Raw genomic sequence first — 17,444 nt, 5'->3', positions numbered from 1 at the left:
CTCAGGGTCTCCCGTCTTTTAATGATCTGCTTACTGAAGTCAGGGACATAGTTGCTCTTGGTTAACTTCCCAGCACACCCGGTTGTTAATAGTAACCGACACAGTGCTTTCTGGCTGCGATTGTGCTGGGAAATCAATAGCTCTTTGTTGATTAATAACTGATTTTTCTACTGATCAAAATGCACTGATCAATGCTCACTCCTGTGGAGGCATCCTCTGCACTCTGCATGATCCAATAATGGACGCTCTGGCCACACGGCGGCAGTGCTTCTGGTATCCAGGTCATGCTTCATTCCAGAGCGTCCAGGTACCCCACAGTGAGCAAGAGGGTTGGGCCATACCCATACCCAAAATTTGGCTTTCAAATGTCTGCACTGCCCCCCTCTCCTGTCCACTAGATGGTGCTGCAGACCAGTGTTTGTAACACATCATTGGGCTTGAGGAAAGAAGAGTGAAAAAATTTAGACAGGTGGGTCGCTGTGGAATGCTTAAAATTTGTGAAAGGCCATCCTTTAACCATTCTGCTCTGTGCGCACATCTTAGCAGGCACTTGAACGGAAGAATCATCCAGGTGAATGGAGAAGTACAGCTTTCCCATCTATTTACCAACCCTGGCAGCCTGGGCCATCCCTAGATCTCAGGACCAGCTCCTCCTGGTATTTCTATGTTTAAAATAAAGCAGCTGCTTATTCAGTGAATAACAGTGATGTGCTCCCTAACGGATAGGATTTATGAAACTGAGTATGAGAAAGAATGTGATCTCCCAAGACACAGCTCAGGAAAATCAGTGGGCTGCCATGTCTCGAGTTCATTAACTGTGTTGTGCATCCTAACACCCAATGGGAAAATCAGAGACTTTTGCCACTGAGGCGTTCTGTTTCCAGCCATCACCTTTACTTCAGAACTGAAGGTCAAAATCATGAAAGAATCCTAGTTATTCAAGGAAAACTTGGCATTCCTTTTGACCATGAAAGAACATCTGTCTGCTTATCTGGTTATTTCTAAGGAAATTCTGCTGTTGAGGGTTAGAGGGAGGGAATCTAGTAAATGAGGCTCCTGTGGAGAGTGATCTGAAGCCTCTTTGTTAAAAAAGGCTAATTTTATTGCTTTGTTGTGTGTGTTTTGGGTTTTATTTTTATTTTTTGTCTTTTCTTCTAGTGGCACCAAGGACCTTTCAGCGATAACATAAATCAAAGAGATTTGGCTTGGAGGCAGCCATCAGCCTCTTGTTCTTGTGACAAAAAGGATTTAACCTCATTTGCAACTGACCGCCCCCTTTTCAGTGATTTTTGGATTGTTTGGTTAACTTGCTTTGGGAAGGAGTATCAATAATTCAGCATTAGCTAGTTGGCATGTCACACTGACAGATGGAAAGAGAGACAGTGCTATCAATTCACTCCCTCTGGGGGTGGGGGGGAGTGGTGAATTTCTACCCGGCCCCAGCTCCAGTCTATGGGATTAGTGAGGGGAAAGAAAATGGTTCCAACATAATCACTAAGCCCGGTCCAAAAACTCTGGCTACAGCCAAATATGCAAATTTTCTGGGATGTTTTCACATCAGGAAAAAAAAAGAGAGATGAAGAAGCCAGAGCAAAGGGGATTACAACACACCTGAGAGAACTAGGCACCTGAAGGGCAGCATGAGGTGGCCCAGAAAACAGCTGAGCCAGGAAGGGTGCAATGTGTGTGTGTGTGTGTGTGTGTGTGTGTGTGTACTTGTACTTGTGTGTTACAGACAATGAGGAGAAGGAGAACAAAAGATGATAAAACTATAGAAAGCTAAATTGTATACCACATTTAGTAGGGCTGTGAACTTTCCACATTCCCTATGCCCCAAATTTATCAGCTGAAGCCTCTCAACAGAACTCAGGAAAGCAAAATACTGCAGTGACCCATTCCTTATGCCTAACTCGTAGTCACCAGCCCTAGTCAAAGGGAACACAACACAAATCTTTGGCCCATGTCCAGTTTAAATAAGCCATTTCTGTTTTGTTTTATGCTTCAGCTGTCAATGAATTCACAAAAACTACAACCTCATAAAGGCTGCAGGTTAGGAGCTGACCGGCTCTTAGCACTTGTCCCCACCATTAAAATCCCCAAATGAGCAAACCTCTGAATTTCGACACAGTAACCGAAGGAGCGCACCAGAAGGCAGCAGTGAAGCAGAGAAATGCTGTCGAGCACAAACCCCAGGAAGGCTGCAGAGAGCAGCAGGAAATGCTCCCCACTGCAGCATCCTCACGGTCAGTCACGCCCTGGATCCAGAACCGCATCTCCCTAGGGGAAAAGATAAAGAAGAACCCACATTCTTAATACGTCATGACCCCATATGGAGTCATAGAACTGGATGGGGTGGGGGTTATGAAAAATGTGGTAACAATAATAAGTTTCTGAACCCACACTAATTAAAATTAAAATTCAAAAAATCAAACTCATTAACAAATACAAGGTGTTTCTGTCAGCTCGCGCCCGTGTTGCATCTCTGGACTTCATTGCAGTCTTGGTTCTGAACACACAACATATTCACTTTGCAACACACACATCATCACACCTATGACACCAACAAGCCCTGCCTGAAACACCTCAGCTCAGATTCAAGACTATTGAATGTTATGAAGTACAGGGTTTTTACTGCACATACCAAATTTCTGTTCTTATAGACACGTAATGGTTTAGTTACTAAAATAAACAAGGACTTATTTTTCTACTGTCATTCCTTGGAATATAAGTATCAAATTAGTATATTTGGGGATTGTATTTTTTAAATATTTTATTTTTTAATTAATATTTGAATTGCTGACCAGTTTCAGAAAAAAAATCATTCTGTTAAAATTTGACTTGGGATTAGGAGAGAATTTCCAGGAGTTTCTGAAATGGCCCTAAACACATTTCTTTATTTTATACTATATATCTAGGCAAAGCATTGTTATCAACATTGATGATTATAAAATCAAAATAGGGATCAACTCCAAAAAACAGTGAAGATGGTCTATATTATGCTGTACACTATCAAATATTCTGCCAATATTTAATTTCTTATATTAAAATATACACCCATCTCATTAGTATGTAAATTTGTTTTCATCTTTAATTACAGGTGTAATAAATTTCTTTATAACTTATCAATAAGTGTTTGGTTTGTACACTATTTTGTTTGTCTGTATGGCTGAGGGTCACATAAAGATTTTCAGGAGAAAAGGGCGCAGGAGTGGAAAAAATTTAAGAAGCCTGAGCAAAAAGCGAAGCATTGCCCCCATCAACAACACAGGCACACCCAGGCCTTCCCTTGTCATAGACTCTGAGCCCAGCTAAAGACAATCCCTGCTGAGTGATCCTAAGCAAAGAGCTGATACTCTGCCCCACTTTCCCATGGCCCATGGTGCCACCCTCTTATATCATTGTGGAACTGGATACCCTCTAGCACCTCAACCCCCCCACACCTCAGCCAATACAGACCTCCACCTTCAGGGATTTAGAGGCTCCACTGACCTGTGGGGCCCATCCACAGGTGAAGTTTCTCCTTGTGAAATTCACAGTATAACATTTGGAGGACATGGCTGTGAAACATGTGGCACAGTCATCAACACAGAGCCACAAAAGACATTTAAAAAGCAAGGAAACAAGACAGCACCTAAGGAACACTTAGGCGTTCAACAACTGTCCTCCTCCCCCCAAAAAAATAGATATTTACAATTTACCTGAAAAAAATTTTAAATAATGCTTTTGAGAAAACCTGGAAAGATATAGGAGGATATAAATAACGAATTTAATGAAATCAGAAACAATTCATATAGAAAGAAATTCAGCTAATAGATATCACTAACAAGAACCAAGCAGAAATCTTGGAGATAAAAAATTTAATCAAAGAAAAATTTGAAAAGCAACGGGGAGCTTTGGTAACAGACAAGATCAAACAAAAGGGGAAAAAATCTGTAGCCTTGAATATAAGTATTTTGAAATAACTCAGTCAGAGGAAAAAAAGGAAAAAGAATAAAAAGAAGTAAGACAGCCTACAGAATTACAGGATACCAGTAAGTGAGCAAAGCTTTGAATTGTGGGCTTTCCAGAAGTTAGCACAGAGAAAGGGATGGAAAGCTTATTTAATAAAATAATTGCTGAAAACTTTCCATGCCTTGGGAGGGGTATGGACATCGAGACCCATAAAGAAGAACAGTTCCCAAACACAATCAGCCCAAAGAGGTCATCCCCAAGGCAGTTTAAAAACCTGTCAAAAGACAAAGAGATTTTTTAAAAAGTACAAAGAGAAAATCATCAATTCAAACATAAGGAAATCTCCAATAGAATATACTGAATTTCTCAGAGGAAACATAGGTCAAGAGAGAATGTACAATATATCCAACATGCTAAAAGAACTTTGAAAAACAGCTCTCATCCAAGAATGCTATACCTAGCAAAGCTATCCTTCAGAAATGAAGGAAAGATAAAAATCTTTCACAGAGAAGCAGAAGCTGAGAGAACTCATTCATTGCCACTAGAGCTCCCCTACAAGAAATGCTTAGGGAAATCTTCAAGAGGAGCCGAAATGATGACAATGACTATCAAGTATACATATAAATATAGAAAACTCACTGGTGCAAGTCCAGAATATTCCACTACAGTGATGGTGGTATCCAAATCATGCATGTCTTTAATATAAAGGTTAAAATAGAAACAGTAAAGAATGACTAAAGCTATAAAGATTTGTTAAAGAATACATAATATAGAGGGATATAAACTGTAAAAGAAATTATCAGTTTATTCTCCAAATATAAAATGTTTTGTATAAGCATTGTATAGCCACTAAACAAAGTTAAATAAGAAACAAAGAGAAAAGGAGCTGAAAATGACAATAAAGTAATAACAAAATGACAACAGCAAGTCCTTACATCCTAATAATAATATTGAGTGTAAATGTGTTGGGAGCCTGGGAGCCTGAGGTTCAACTGAGTCTCAGCTACCTCTCAAAACTGCTGACAGGCCTGAGCTGGCAGCTTTCCATTCTGCCCGCAGCCTTGGCCTGGAAACTCTGGCAGGCAGCCGGAGCTCACGACCTTGGCTTGCAGCCGGGGCTCACAGCCTTGGCCCAAAACCTTGGCTTGACGCTGGGGCCGGATAGCCTTGCTAGATAGCCTTGGCCCACGGCCTTGCTCTCCTTTCTTGCATACGGTTCTATTCTTCTATAATCAGAGATTCCTCCTTTAATGTGCATCAGAGCGCTTGTGCTCTGACTGATGTAATGGTTTACAGTCTGTGTTCCTTTGTTCTTATTCTCTATAAAAACTCTTGCTTGTGCTTCAATAAACGAGACTTGATCAGAATCCTGTCTTGTCTCCATTTCTCTTGTCCTTGCCTCATTTTCATCCCCACCCCCCAATCCAGATACCCCGTTGCAGACCCCGCGGGCCGGGGCATAAATGAGGTAAATTCTCCAACCAAAAGTCACTGACTGGGTAGATTAAAAGGCAAGATCCCAGAACTGAAGAGATGGCTCAGTGGTTACAAGCATGTGCTGCTTTTGCAGAGGACCCAAGCACTAATCCTGGGAGGCTCACAACCACCCATAACTTCAGTTCCAATGGATCTGAAGCCTGTGGCCTCAAACGGGATCTGTACTCGCATGCATATATCCACACACAGACACACACATGCACATACTTAAAAATGATAAAGAATAAATAAATAAGCGAGATTCAACTATATGCTGCCTATGAATGACATGGGCCAAAGGTAAAAGAATGCAAGAAGATAGTCTATGCATATTGTAACCGAAAGAGAGCAAAGGCAGCTATGCTTATACCTGGTCAAAAAAAAATCAACTCAAAAACTTATAAGAAGCAGAGAAGATCATTATTATACATAAAGAGATCAGTCATCTATATATAGAGAGAGACTATATATATATATGTATATATATGCACTTCACATTGGAGCACTTAAATGGATAAAGCAAATGTCAATGAACACAAGAGAGACAGGTACACTAATAGTAGGGAGACTTTACTACCCCACTTTCAACAATAGATCAACCAGTCAGAAATTAACAATGGCCAACTGGATTAAAATTGTTTTTTCAGCGAAATGGATCCAAAAAGTATATATAGAACTTTTCATCCAACAGCAGCAGACCACATTTTTTCTAGTGCACAAGAAACATTTTATACACTAAACCATATGTTAGACCATAAAACAAGTCTTATTTCTTAAACCCTAAAACGTTTAAGAAGAATGAAATCATATCAAATACCACTTCAAAATATAATGATATAAAACTAATGACTGATAATATCAATAGCCAAAGAAATTGTGAAAATTTCACAAAGATGTGGACATCAAACAAGATACTGCTGAACAAACCAATAAATCACAAACGAAAATGCAAACCCAAAGTACCAAGACCTAGAGATGTAACAGAGTAGTTTTAAGACAGAAAATAATGAGAATAAACGTCTACATTAAAAACAAAAGTGAAAGAATGAGAAAATGGAGGGAGGGAGGAAAAATGGAGGAATAACTGGAGGGAAGAAGGGAGTGAGGAGGAATGGAGGGGAGGGAAGGCAGAGACGGGAAGAATCATTAAGGGCCTAACATCACATCTCAAAGAACTAGAAAATAAGAAAAACTAAACACAAAATGGGAGATGTAAGGAAGTAACAAAAATGATAACATATAGAAAACAGAAAAGCATAAAAAGATTCATTCAAAACTAAAAGTCGAATTTTTGGAAGAATAAGCAAAATTGACAACCATTCTAAGAAAAAAGTTTAAAATAGATAAAACTCAAAAGTTAAATGGAAGAAATTACAACAGATGTCACAGAAATAAATAGGATCATGAGGAACTGTCAGGAAAAATTATATGCCAACAAATGGGATAACAATGATTATTCCGAAGAAAACGAATTCTAGAAAAACATAGTAATAGTGAATCAGAAAAAAAAAAAAAAGTCTGAGTTGACCAATAATAAATGAAAAGAATGAAGAAGTGTTTTGTTTGTTTTTTGGGTTTTTTTTTGTTTGTTTTTTTGTTTGTTTTTTTTTTAGACAGGTTCTCCTTGTAGCCCCAGCTCACAAAGATCTGCCTGCCTCTGCCTCCCAAGTGCTGGGATTAAAGGCATGTGCCACCATACCCTGCAGGAGTCATTTTTTAAAAGTCACAAACTATTCCAAAACTCTTATAAGGCCAACATTGTTGTCATACTCTAATCAATTAAAAGCCCCCCCCCCCAAAAGAGGTCCTCCTGCCTCTGCCTCTGGAGCGGTGGAATTAAAGGCATAGACACCCAGCCATCAAAGTATTTATTTTATTCTCTCTCTCTCTCTCTCTCTCTCTCTCTCTCTCTCTCTCTCTCTGTGTATATACACATAAGTACAGGCTCCCACAGGGGCAAGAAGACAACATCAGAGCATCTGAAGCTGGAATTACTAGTAGCTGTGGACCACTGAATGTGGGTGCTGGAAATTGAACTCAGGTCCTCTGCAAGAGTAGTACATATTCTTACCAACTGAACCATCTGTCCAGTTCCAATATAAAAGCATCTTAAGAAAAGAAAGCTAGAGCTGGGGAGATGGATCAGTGGCTTGCTATGAATAAATAAAAGTTATCAAAATCAGAACAGAAGAATAAAGTCATTTTTACTTGTAGATTACATGATTATGTATGTAAAAACAAGTTATTGTACACATACAAAACTTAACATTAAATTGAATAAAGTTGCAAATACAAAATCAACATATAAAAGTGTCACTTTCCAGGCTGGAAAGTTGGCTCAGCAGTTAAGACCCCTGGCTGTTCTTGCAGACGAGACCCTGGTTCAATTCCCAGCACTCACATGGTGGCTAACCACCATCTGTAACTACAGTTCCAAGGAATTTGATGCCCTCTTCTGATCTTGGTGGGCATTGCACGACACAGGTGCACTTAATGAAGGCAATATATTCATACACATAAAATAAGAATAATAAATAAAATATTTTTAAAATTTTTCAAAGTATCACTTTCCACAGAAATACTGACTTAAGTGAAAAAGAAATCAAGAAAATAACCCCAGTTATCACAGCAAGACAAAATAAAGGGATCAGAAGAATAATACTGCTAAAATATCCACACAGTTCAAAGCAATATACATATCCAACACAATCCTTATCAAAACCCAAATGACATTTATCATAGAGATAGCAATCCTAAAATTCATATGGAATTATAAAAAATTTAAAAAATAGCAAAAACAATCCTGATAAAGTCCAAGTTGAAGACATCACATTCCTTGATTTAAAATTATATTACAAAGGTATACTAAGCATAAGAGTGTGGTACTGACATCAAAAAGCAATAGATATTGGGCTGGAGAGATGGCTCAGTGGTTAAGAACACTGGTGGTTCTTGCAGAAGACCCGGAACTGAATCCCAACACCCACATGGCAGCTAACTCCAGTTCCAGGGGATCCAACAGCCTCTCTGTCCTCCGCGGGCATTGCACCACACAGATGCACTTACCTACACGCAGGCAATACACGCATACACATAAAATAAAACTAATAAATTTTTTAAAATATTTAAAAAAAAACAATATAGTCCGAAGTGATGACTCAGCAGTTAAGAGTACTGGTTTCCCTTGCAGAGGACCAGGTTCAGCTCCCAGCGCCCACCCGGCAGCTCACAACCATCCATAACTCCAGTTTCAGGGGATCCAACACCCTCTTCCTTCTGGACTTCACAAGCACTGCATGCACAGGCACACTTGCATGCAAGCAAAACAGATAAAAAATTAAATAAATAAATAAACAAACAAACAAATAAATAATAGACTTTAGAAAAACATACATATAGACTGTGAAACATCGTCGCAATTGGGCTGTTGACGGTTGTGCTCATTCATTAAAGGAGTGCCAAGCAGGGTCACTGGACCCTCACCTGAGTATCCAGCCACTCTTCCCAGCCAACTAGTCCAGCCTTGGAAGACAAAAGAAAAATGAGCAAGACCCAATAGAGGGATGCTTTCAGAAGTCCTCGTCAAGAAACTCCAATGGACTCTCATACGATCATTTGAAAATTGCCCTGTTCTGACTTTTTTCTAGTTCCCTGTCTAGAACTTGTAATGCTAATTACTCTTACCTTTACTTCTCCTTCACATCTCCTATTCATGATTCAAGGGCTTTCTTCTCCCCTCAGAGACAAGAGTTATGCAATTTGGGAGTCTTTTAGACAGACCCACTGAAGGGGTAGTCCAGTTGCCTCACCCTGCGCCCCCTGTTCAGCATGGAAGAAGCCAGAGCAGTCTGCATCCCTATTCCCTATTAGCAATTTGGATAACCCCTTCAGAGGATGGCATGATAAGAATAGGCGGCTAGGCAGTGAGGGTAAAAAGATCCCAAAGAAATGTAGCCAGTTTCTTGGCTAAAAGTCAAAATGTCCTTGGGACTGTTAGCAACATACTATACTCTGTTCCAAAGGGCAAAAATGTCAAAAGTATTTGGGAGCTTGTATCTAATCCTTAAAAGATTTTAGGATTACCCCTTCAGAGGGGGGAAAGTTGGAGGGGAGGGAGTGGGCATCGATTTGATCAAAACATCTTATATGCATGTATTAAATTCTCAATAAAGTTTTTGTAAAAATTAAAAAAAAAAAAAGAATGGGGAGTCCAGAAATAAATTAATATATGTCTGGTCAGCTAATGTTTGATAAGGGAATCAATAGAACACAATGAGAGACTATAGAAATAGCTCAGAAGTTAAGAGCACTGGCTGCTCTTACACACAACCAGGGTTCAATTCCCATCACCCACATGGTGGCTAACAACCGTCCATAACTCCAGTTCCAGAATTCAATTCCCTCTTCTGACCTCCTCAGGCATTGCACAACATGGGTGCACTTACATACAGGTAATACATTCATACACATAAAATAAAAAATAATAAAATATTTTTTTTAAATAGAACACAATGAGGAAATGACCACATAAGAGTAGAAATAGCTTGGCATTGGGCATCTGCAAGCCCAGGCTCCAGTCCTCACTAACATATTGACAAAGAATTCAACAGTCCTGGACTATAAAGGAGATGATAATTACTATAGAATACATTTGTTTGGGGCTGAACAGATGGCTACTTCAGAGGACCCAGGCTTGGTTCCCAGCACCCAGGGCAACCTTCCCTTAATATAGCTGTCACTTTTTAAAATCAAGCAGTTCACAACTGCATGTAACTCCATTTCCAGGTGATCCAAGTTCTTCTTCCAACCTCTGCAGGTACCCACACACACAGTATACTCATATATACATAATAAAAATTAAAAATAAATCTTTAGAATACACGTGTGAGGATTGAAAATCATAATACACAAAAAGAATGTCTTAAATTTATTGGCACCTAATAAATGCTAACCTTTGTCTTCTATCATAATTTCTTTTGACTTCAATGTAATTGTTATTTAATTAAATGAAAGATAAAGATTTTGGGGCTGGAGAGATGGCTCAGCGGTTAAGAACACTGGTTGTTCTTGCAGAAGACCCGGGTTTGATTCCCAACACCCACGTGGCAGCTAACAACTGCCCGTAACTACAATTCCAGGGGATCCAATGGCCTCTTCTGTCCTCCACGGGCATTGCACAACATGGGTACACTTACCTACATGCAGGCAATATGCTCATACACATAAAATAAAAACAGTAAATAAAATATTTTTTTAAAAAAGAAAGATTTCATTCATTCTGATGCTAATCTGTGAGTTTAGGGTCCTGATGATAGAAATTGAAGAGGCACAGAGGAACACAAAATTGGCCTCACATTTTTACAGGTGACAGAAAGGGACGATTCCTCCTGGGCTCTTACCAACAACTTAATATTTTTCCATCTTGCAACCAGTATTTTACTGTCTGTGAAAATATGTGATCTCAAACAGTTACATATTTCTAGAACTATGGAAAGTCTGGTAACACAGGGCAATTTGTTTTGGGACCATCTGACAGTGATGCGCTCATGTTGCCTCTGATTTTCCCCGTCTCTGTCATTGTCAATTTGTACCATATCAGGATTTGGAAAACAGTTAATCAAGCCGGATTGCCAGGCAGCTCGAATCTGCCTTTGATTTAATCACAAACACATGCTGCTACATTCAACGGTTTTCCTTTACGCAATCTTCTTCATCGTTGCAGCACTTTACTTTCGGCCAAAGCGGATGTGCATGCTGATTTCCTTGTGAGAGGAAAACACCATATAACCAGAAGCATTTGGAGTCGACTTAAAGATGTAACAGCAAAAAACTCTGCTAGTCTAAATCTAAATGACAGCAATACCTACATTTCCACCAAAGAAGCAAGGTTCAAGCAACATTGAGACAGAAGGGGAAAATCCCAAGGACAGGCTCAAGCAGTGGACTAAAGGACACTCTAATTACTGTCTGTAGACGCTGAGGCTAAGAAATTCCCTTAATATGGCCTTTGCTTCTTAAAATCGAGGGCTAGTCTCTGTGTGGTCTGTGTCTTCCTGGTGCATACACACATCACTATTATGGTTTGGTAAGTGTTCTCCAAATATCATGCGTCCCCAGGGTGGTGCTGTTGAGAGGTATAGAACCTGTGAGAGATCTTCCACACCTTCCACCATGATTATGGAATCTCAGTTATCTCTTCTGTGCGTGAATGTGTATGCATGGATATGTGTTTGCATTCATGTGAGAGCACGTATGTACACATGTGTGGAGACACAGGCAGAGGTTGACATATGATGTCTGAGTATCTTCTCTGTTGTTCTCTACCTTTTCTTTTTTTGGAGACAGGATCTCTCTGTTGCCTCAGCTGGCCTGGAATTCACTATATAAGACCAGGCTGGCCGGAATCTCACAGAGATTTACCTGCCTCTGCTTCCCAAACTGGGATTAAAGGCATGTACCACTACATTCCACTCCACCTTATTTTTTTGAGGCAGAATCTTTTTTAAAATATTTTATTTATTATTGTTTTTATTTTATGCATATGAGTATATTGCTTGCATGTTGGTAAATGAACCTGAGTTATGGGATTCCTGCAGAGGTCAGAGGAAGGTGACGGATCCCCTGGAACTGGAATTATGGATGGTTGTTAGCTGCTATGTGGGTGATGGGAATCGAACCCATGTCCTCTGCTAGAGTAGCCAGTGCTCTTAACCACCGAGTGATCTCTCCAGCCCCAGCCCGAGGCAGGGTCTTTTGCTGAACCTAGATCTCCAGTTTTGCAAGATTATCTGGCCAGTGAGCTCGAGGGCCATCCTGTCTCCACCTCCTGAGGGCTAGGACTACAGACTCACATGCCACCAAGCCTGGCTTTTTCGTTTTCATTTGTTTGCTTGCTTGTTTGCTGCTCTTAACCACCGAGTGATCTCTCCAGCCCCAGCCCGAGGCAGGGTCTTTTGCTGAACCTAGATCTCCAGTTTTGCAAGATTATCTGGCCAGTGAGCTCGAGGGCCATCCTGTCTCCACCTCCTGAGGGCTAGGACTACAGACTCACATGCCACCAAGCCTGGCTTTTTCGTTTTCATTTGTTTGCTTGCTTGTTTGCTTTTGGTTGGTTTCTTTTCTTTTCTTTTCTTTTCTTTTCTTTTCTTTTCTTTTCTTTTCTTGTCTTGTCTTGTCTTGTCTTGTCTTGTCTTGTCTTGTCTTTTCTTTCTTTCTTTTTTTTTTACAGGGTCTCCCTAGTCCCAACCTGCCTAGAAGTTACTATGTGGACCAGGCTGCCCTCAATCTCATAGAAATTTGCCTGCCTCTGCCTCCCAAGGGGTGGGATTCAAGGCACACACCACCACATCTGGTTTCCTGTCTGGCTTTTTATGTGGGTGCTGGGGAGCCAAAGTCAGGTTCTGGTTTGCTCCCCAAGCACTCTACTGACTGAGCCATATCCTCAGCCTCCTTTTCTTTGTTTTGCTTTTTTGAGACAGGGCCCTACTCTGTCACTCAGGCTCGTCTGGAACTCCGGGCAATCTTCCTGCCTCAGCCTCCCAATTGCTAGGATCACAGGCATATGCCACCATGCCTAGCCCCAGTCCCTTCTTATTCTTTCTTTTGTTTTATGGCTCATGATACGAGCAGTTTGCTGCACTCGTGCTATTGTCATTAAGGACCCCCAGGAAATGACTAAGAAAACCAGTCTACCCAATCTTGACTGGAATCTTCCGAGCCATGAGCTAAATGAATCTTCCTCTCATTCAAGTTAACTATCTTGCTATTTCTCTATAGGAACTCAAGTCAACATTACAATCACTGACTCTAGCTTTCCCCTATATCATCATTAGGCAGGAAAGTGAAAACATGAAAGTTGTGTTTATGACCAACTATGTGGCCAGTCCCGGAAATCCCTGCCACTGTCCCTGGTGTTCTCGACAGTGTGCACATCTCAAATAGTTTCTAACCCACTATTTTCAAACTTTATAGCACTCTGTATTTAACTACTTTACAACCACTTGCAAACCCATTAGTAAACTTATGAGGGAGGCCAAGTGTTGTTAGCTACCATATCATTGCAGTCTAGAAGTCACTGCCACATTCTTCCTCCTAAATTTCATTATTAAACTAGACTCACATAGCCTTTAATCCCAGTATCCAGAGGCAGAGGCAGAAGGAGCTCTGTAAGTTAGAAGCTAGCCTGGTCTACATAGGTAGTCCCAGGACACTCAGGGATGCATAGTGAGACTCTGTCTAAAAAAATAATAATTAGCAAGGCATAGTGGTACACACCTTTAAACTCAGCACTTGAGAGACAAAGGCAGCAGATCTCTCTGATTGAGGACAGCCTGGGATGGTCTACATAGTGAATTTCAGCTTGGGCTACATTAAAAAAAAAACAATAAATAAATAATTAGAAACGACTACACCGCTTGGAAGAACACATTTTTTGGAAGTACTGCTTGTATTCTGTGTCATTCTATACTGAAACACAGATGTACTTTCAGTCAGGCCCTAAGATAAAATAGCTTCTCTACAATCAGGAATTTCACTTGACTCACTGACAATTAGAAGCATTTAAGGCTACAGTTTAGCAGGTGCATTTTGGAGGGCAATAGAAGAATATTAAAAAGAAACATCCAGAGATGGGTCAGCAAGATGTGTCCCTGAAAGTAATGGACAGCCCAAAGCTTTTTAAGTGTCCTGTTTATTATTCAAATGCTCTCTTACCCATCCCTCACAAAAATAAAGCACTCACACAATTTGATCTCCCACTGTGTTATAGCAAGACACAAGGATTCATTCTTTTCTTATTTATACTGCATTACAGCATCATCTTCAGTTACCCAACTGAAACTTGATTACAACAGTGAAAATTAATTAGCTATGACAAGCCCATATACAATAACTGTGGCCTTTGAAGGTTTTTTGTGGCCCTATCAACACGAGCTAGGAATGATCTTCAACAAGAGATACTGAATGCTTATAAGTAAAACAGAAGATATGCCTGTAATTCAATTAGGGATCCTACAAGGGGAAAGAAAGGGAGCGCTACATGGTTAGAAATACCTTAGTCATTAGAGTTGGGCGTGGTGAGGCGCACCTTAATCCTAGTATTCAGGAAGCTGCGGCAGGCAGATCTCCATGAGTTCAAGGATAGCCTGGTCTGCATAGCAAGTTCCAGGCCAGCCAGGACTACATAGTGAAACACTATCTCAAAAATAAAAAGTAAAATAAAAGTAATTTAAAAGACACACAGATTTGTTTCATTATGGTCAGACTGTACATATGATTTGTCTGTAATGTCACCAAAAAAAGATTTTCCCAAATTTGATTATAAACAGTATGAATACAAATTGACTTTGGGTACTCTTGGAACTAACCAAAATTCAAACCTATCCTTGAAAAACAGAACTTTGATATCCAAAAAAGAAACTCAGTCTGTGTTAGGTGTTCAGATATAGTTATTGAATTGAAATAAATGTAATCTAGCATCTGTTTTGTTTTGTTTTGTTTTGTAATCAAGCATCTTAAGACAGGTACCAAATCACTTCTGTTGTTCTCTCTACTCACTGGCTCTCAAGTACTTAGAGGCATCTTGTTCTCATATGGAAGGAGAAGAGCACTATTATGTGTTGAATACCAAGGAGTGCCCATTAGCACATTCTCACTTAGCCCTCAAACCCCATTAACATAAGTATTATTATTACCATGTAATACATGAACAAACTGAAGTCTAGATAGGTTTAGTGCCTTGGAAGTGAGGGGGTTGGGGACATAATAGCCTAGTCATTTGGGTTTCCAAGCCAATATTCCTTTAACCACATTGCTGTGTGTCTGAAGGCAACAACGTTCACTGTAGAGGTACAATTCTGACTATATATTTTGGAAATGAATTAAATTGTACTACAATCATACCTCACATTTTAGAGATGTCATAATCTGAAGGACGTTGGTGTACATACAGTTCAATTGAATTTCTTCTTTTTACATGAATATTTTCTTGGTTTCCATTTATACAGCTCATAAAAATGTTATTTTATCCAAATTAGCTAACAAGAAAACTAAAGCAATGCCTACTGATCATAATCTGAAAAAAAAAAAAAAAGGAACTGAAGAGATGGCTCAGTCGAAATGCTCGACACACAAGAATAGGGCTTGGTTTCCATTTATACAGCTCATAAAAATGTTATTTTATCCAAATTAGCTAACAAGAAAACTAAAGCAATGCCTACTGATCATAATAAAAAAAAAAAAAAAAAAAGGAACTGAAGAGATGGCTCAGTCGCAATGCTCGATACACAAGAATATGGACCTGAGTTTGGATCCGCAACAGCCACGTTAAAAAGCCTGTAATCTAAAGCTTGGGAGGTGGAAACAGGGGAATCCCTGGAGCTCCCTGGCCAGCCAGTCTAGCCAATTGGGTAAGCTCCGGGTTCAATAAGAGACCCTGTCTCGAAAAATGATAAGGTGGGGGCTGGAGAGATGGCTCAGCAGTTAAGAGCACTTTCTGCTCTTGTAGAGGACCAGAGTTTAGTTCGCAGCACCCACATCAAGTGGCTCACAAATGTCTGTAACTCCAGATCCAGGGGATCTGACACCTTCTCTGTCCTCTACAGGCACCTGAACTCATGTACACAACCCCTCCCACTCACTTAATTTATAATAATAAAATAAAATAGTTTTAAAAATAGAGGCAGAGAACAGTTGAGGACCCCTGGCTTCCCACATATACACATACACGTACATACAACACCCACTCACTCCTCTAAAACACACAAAGCAAAATGCTCAAACTGCTAGAAACTATACCCTGTGTATAATAAGCAGGTTCTGCTTACCTCAGTACTTCCTACTGCTAGCCCTTCTGAGTTCCCACATACCTTTCTTCAGTTAGCTGTTTTAGTGGGTGAAGAAAAGGGAAAACATTTGTTTTCCTCTGCCGTCAACAGCATTTCATTATACAAAAGGAAAATATCAAAGAGGTTTGGCCGAATAGTAACTTTTGCAGAAGGAAGTAGGACACACAGTTTGTCAGGCAGGACAGGGAATGTTAACAAAGGCAGAGGGCTTGGAGAACAAAGAGTACATTCTGATTAAATGAACATTACTCACCAGCTTAGCTCAAGTCCAAGTTGTTAACCCTCACGGTGGCCTTTCAGACAGCCTACCTGGAAACCAGTGAAGAGAGACATTCTCTGGAGATTACACCAACTTCCAAAATTCAAGGCGAATGTTTAATAGAAAAGAGAATGTGCCAGGCAGTAGTGGTTTTCGAGGACTTGTTTGGCTTACTGTCTGTGCACAACCTAAGGACAGCAGCATCTTTTGGAGGAACCCTGAGGGAAGGTTTTGAGCATGGTTGGGTAGAATTTGCAACAAAACAGATGTAGTTGAACACAGTTAACCATGGAATGCATACAATACTAAGGCACATTTTTTCACATGTATTTCTTCTTTTTAAAACATATTTTATTTATTTAATCTTTATTTTTATGTATATGAGGATATTCCTGCATGTGTGTAAGCACACCCATGTTGTGCATTGCCCTCAGAGGTCAGAAGACGGTGTCAGATCCCCTGGAACTGGAGTTGTGGATGGTTGTTAGCTGCCATGTGACTTCTGAGAATCGAACCCAGGTCCTCTGCAAGAGCAGCTAGTGCTCTTAACTGCTGAACCATCTCTCCAGCCCCTATTTCTTCTTCTTTAAACATTGAGCTAATAGTAAGTATTCTTCTCAGAGCGCTTACCTGATGTGTAGTCTACTTTTTTTTTTAAAGACAGGGAAAGACAAGCATTATTTGTGTCATTTCAATGTATGTGTATACAGTGTTGTTTATATTAGCAAATCCATTTTATGCATTTCATTAGAAATGTTATAGTTGAGTGTATAAATTTTCAGGAAAACAAATACTGTGTTTGACGTATGTAATAGTTAATTAGCATTGGCAACTTGGCCAAATCTAGAATCACCTAGGAGATGGGTCTCTAGGCCTACCAGTTGGGGGTTATGTTGATTATACTAATTGGTGTA

The sequence above is a fragment of the Nannospalax galili genome, unplaced genomic scaffold, assembly GCF_000622305.1.
Source record: "Nannospalax galili isolate Female #2095 unplaced genomic scaffold, S.galili_v1.0 scaffold206, whole genome shotgun sequence".
NCBI classification, from domain to species: Eukaryota; Metazoa; Chordata; class Mammalia; order Rodentia; family Spalacidae; genus Nannospalax; species Nannospalax galili.
The sequence above is the reverse complement of the archived record's forward strand: the minus strand, read 5'-3'. Positions refer to the sequence as shown.